Raw genomic sequence first — 5,000 nt, 5'->3', positions numbered from 1 at the left:
CTAGTAATGGCTGAAATTCATGGATTAACTGTCTAAAGTTACTAGTCTTATAGACGGTAAAGGCTGTAACCAGAGACAATTGGAGTAAATTATATGTTGAATGATAATGTAGATCGATTTTAAATGTTTATTGAGATATATGAAAGGCTTGTTATTTCAGTCTGAGAAAATTCTGGGATTTTATTCGAACAAGTGTTTATATGTTTTTGGTATAGTTTTTGGAAGTATTGTGCCTTCTTTGAGCATATGATTACTTAATTGTATTTTCCCAAAGGAATTATTCATTCCTATCGAGTAAAGTAATGATGGTCTCGGTTCACAACCGATTGGCAGGCTGTTGTTGGTTGGCGGTTGGGACGTGTTTTGGGTAAAGCTCCGAATATTTAGCCAATTATTTTCTTATTTCATAAGGTTTGGGTGTTATGTCTGTGCGTTGGAAGAAGTTCATACACGCTAGACTTGCCGTCAGATTGTTTCGTTGTTCTGTTTATATTTTTCAATATGTAGAAATATTTTGGTGTTTTTTTTCTAACTACTACTATTATTAAATCATTTACCTTTGTAATATTAAATTTAATTTGGCTTTGGTAATTGTCTAATTTCTGTGATTTTCTTTGCAACAAGAATAAGTATGGAAGTAACCTTTTTACCAACTAAAAGTGTTTAATATAGGAGGTCATTACAGACTATGAATGGCATTCACAGATAAGTCAAGAAAGAAAGCCAAATAAGTGAATGTAATACGGTGACTGTAGTTTCTTACCTCCATCGACAGTATTTCATCGTTTGGCCTTTTCATCTTTTCTCACAGGAACTCCTTGCCTGATGTCTCTCTCCTTGGTGGTGCTTTCATCCCGGCCCTCGAATCTCTCCTCCATCCTAACCATTCCATTCCCAGGCATTACTATGAGGCCCTTCAAACCCTGCGCGGGGAGGATGTCACCCTTTTGCCTTTTGACAAGGGCAACTCGGTGGTGGTCCTCGACCGTGCCTCCTACCTGCAGAAGGCCCGGAACCTGTTGGATAACGCTTCAACCTATGTAGCCCTGACCAGCGACCCCTGTGAACGCATTGCTGCTACCTTCCACCGTCGTCTGAAAGATATAACAGCCTGTTTTCCGGAGGCGAATCTTCACCAGAGGTTCAATCATGATGAGCTTGAATTTCGACTCCCTGTTCACCAAGGTCCCGCTTGATGATGTCTTCACTTTCCTTCAGAGGAGGCTCCCCGCAGAGGATCCTCGTCTCCATGTGCCCACCGACGTCTTCCTCCAGCTGATTCATCTGTGTGTGGATTCTAATTCCTTTTCCTTTGAGGGTCGCTTCTACTCTCAGACGTTTGGTCTTGCCATAGGCTCTCCCCTCTCTCCAGTCTTGGCAAACCTGTTCATGGAATTCTTCGAGTCTGAGCTTCTCCCTTCTTCCGTCGGTTAGGCTGAGGTATATCGACCACGTCTTTGCTCTCTAGTCTCATGATCCTGCCCTGTTCTCGGATATCCTGACGCAGCTGAACTCTCTCTCTCCTTCCATTCGTTTCAAGGTAGAATGGGAGGTTGACAACAAGCTCCCCTTCTTGGACACCCTAGTACATCGCTCTCCTGGACACATCTCCTTATCCATCTACAGGAAGCCGATGCATAGTGGTATGTACATACACTTCTCTTACCATCCTCTCCGTGTAAAGAGAGGCATTGCCACCACTCTGTTCATCCGCCTCTCCGCATCTGTGACCCCCAGCAGCTGGATGGAGAGATCGACTTCCTGAGTCGTTCGTTCTTGAAACTGGGCTGCCCTGGTCATATTCTTGACGTCGCGTTATCCAGGGCACGGCGTACCTTCTACCACGAATCCTCTCCCAAAGAGACTCCTCACCTGCCCTACACTGAGGAGATCTACTCTCTCCGTCGCCTCTTCACTCTCTCAATTGCAGATGGGCGCCAGTCTCACTAAGCGTCTGTCTCAACATAAGTACGCTGTATCCATGGTACACAACAACGACGCCCTCTGTTGCCATCTTTAGGACACAGGCCATCAGATGGACTGGTCAGCGGCGCGAATTGTCTTTCCTTCCGCTGATGTCCACGCCTGCAGACTGGTGGAATCCTCCTTAATAAAGCTGCTGCCTAATTCCAACTTGAATAGCAGCTTTTCCCCTACCGATAGTCTCCTTGCTTTCCACATCCGCCATCTTCTCCCGTATGCCGGCCATCCTACGCATAGTCCGACCGATCCTCCGACCTGATCTGACCTCCCTTCGCTTCCGTTTGTCTGTCCTCACCTGCCCCGTGTCATCGCGTTGCCTCTCCTCTCTCTCTGTTATACCCCCTCCTCTCCCTTTCCTCTTCACACCTGAAGATGGTATCCAGGTGAATTTCGAAACTGTAGTCTCATTTCCAGTAAATCTAATTTTTGCATTGTGGGTTTTCTACCATACACACACACACACACACACACACACACACACACACACACACACACACACACACACACACACACACACACACACACATATATATATATATATATATATATATATATATGTATATATATATATATATATATATATATATATATATATATGTGTGTGTATATATATATATATATATATATATATATATATATATATATATATATATATATATATATATATATATATATATATATATATACATGCTCATCCTTGCCTTCTTGGGTCTGGGTGAGTTCGTATGCTTCCACAGGACACTCTGACGCTTGCTTCAGGGTAATAGGTGAATACTCAACTCTCGATATATGTCACTGCTTTATATGTATATATATATTCACACACACATATTTATTTATCTATCTATCTATCTATATAGAAATATATATTCATATACATCTCTCTCTCTCTCTCTCTCTCTCTCTCTCTCTCTCTCTCTATATATATATATATATATATATATATATATATATATATATATATATATATATATATATATATATATATATATATATATATATATGTATATATATATGTATACATTATATGTATACATATATAAATGTTTATATATATATATATATATATATATATATATTATATATATATATATATATGTATATATATATATATATAATATATATATATATATATATATATATATATATATATATATGTACACACACACACACACACACACACACACACACACACACGGATATAAATGTATATACACATATATATGTGCATGTGTGTGTACACACACAAGCACGTACACTCACTCACTCACTTACTCACACTCACTCACACACACACACACACACACACACACACACACACACACACACACACACACACACACACACACACACACACACACACACACACACACACATAATACATATATACATATATATACAAGTAAATATACTCATATATAGATATAGGTAGATAGACAGATGGATAGATAGATATATACATTTATAGCTGAACACGTTGCGAGACAATTAACTAAAATGGCTACACATTTTTTTCAAGATTACATAGCAGCAGAGAGAACGTAAGAACCAAAACGGAATCAATCTCAGGAAAACGGGTCGAAGTCAAAGAGTCTAAGGAAGCATTTACATTTTTCCGTCACATGAGTTCAGAGAATTATGAATTAATTTAGCGTCTTTCCAGATAACGGATGGCCTTCATCACGTAAATATATACAAATAAAGGAGCACAAACATGATGTTAGGTACGCTAGAGAATCAAATGCGTTTTTTATTCATTTACCTGATGAGGGTTATCAGGTTAACTGGAAAGACACTAAATCAGTTAATGAATCTTCTAATCATTACGAAAGAAAAGTGTTAGAAGCACTCTTGGGTAGAAAATTACCGAACTTCAACCCAACTGCAGAAGAGTTGGGTTTGGGGGACCTTACATCGCCATTAGTAAGTAGAGTTTTCCCTAGAATCTATGACCTTGACCTCCCTCCCGGGACCTGATTCAGTCTTGTTCTTAACCCTTTGACGTCAAGTGGTCAGTAGGAATATTCATTTACTTTGATGACGTGTATATGTGTGTATACCCGAGTGTTCCTCCGGCTGTTCTTACATGCAACAAAGCAGGTGCCCTTGTGTGTTGGACGTTGGATTTGCCAGGTCGTTCCTTACGTCCCAACTACTCTTAATGCTGTACAAGTTACCGATACGAGACCCATGATGCCCTGTCCATTGGTGGTTCAAAAGACCTGACGGAGATACTCCTGGGGTTTCACCCCAGGAGGGGAGTGTGGGGATAATCCATAACTTCTTATCGTCGAGGACATGTTCGTTTCGTTTCATTAACAAATTAAGCGCAACAGGAGACTTCTTAGAAATAAAGAGTTGCAATACAGGAGCGGCAAAAGCGGGCTCAGCAGAAGGCAATAAGGTACAGCAATCGGCAGGCAGGAAGCAGCTTCAAGTAAGTGCAGAAATGGCGGAAAAGCAGGCTGGCCAAGGCTCAACCTTTGGGGGCATCTTCGGTGATACGGGTCTTTTCCCAGCTATTTGTAATGGATTTGCAGCTGTAAACGAGGTGTGGTGTTGGCTGTAGTGGTGAGAGGGATGTAATGTTACACCATCCACAGTTTAGGGTGTGACATCGAGGAGATATGTCTGGAGGGTGATTTTTCTTTTATTGTTGATTGGCAGCTTGCATTCCCTTGTTCAGGTGATCTTATTGATAAACTTGTTGAACTCCAGTGAATGACATGACGTGGTTCTAAATAAAACGTTATTTTGGTTAGAATTATTGTGTGTGTGTGTGTGTGTAATGCTATTTATTGAAAACATTTATTGAAATATGCACTGAAATAGAAAACTAATTTCGCAAGATTGCAGGACATTCGTTTACCATGCACACGCCAAAATACCTCAGGAATACGCACTCGTATGTGCGATCACGGAACACAATGAAACCTTGACATAATATTTGCTATTTGAGCATTTCCTGTTGACATCTTTTCTTCATGTCTTCCTCTTCTCCCTCTCCTTCTTATACA

The sequence above is a fragment of the Penaeus monodon genome, chromosome 3 (assembly GCF_015228065.2).
Source record: "Penaeus monodon isolate SGIC_2016 chromosome 3, NSTDA_Pmon_1, whole genome shotgun sequence".
Lineage (NCBI taxonomy): Eukaryota > Metazoa > Arthropoda > Malacostraca > Decapoda > Penaeidae > Penaeus > Penaeus monodon.
Note: the sequence above shows the minus strand (reverse complement) of the source record.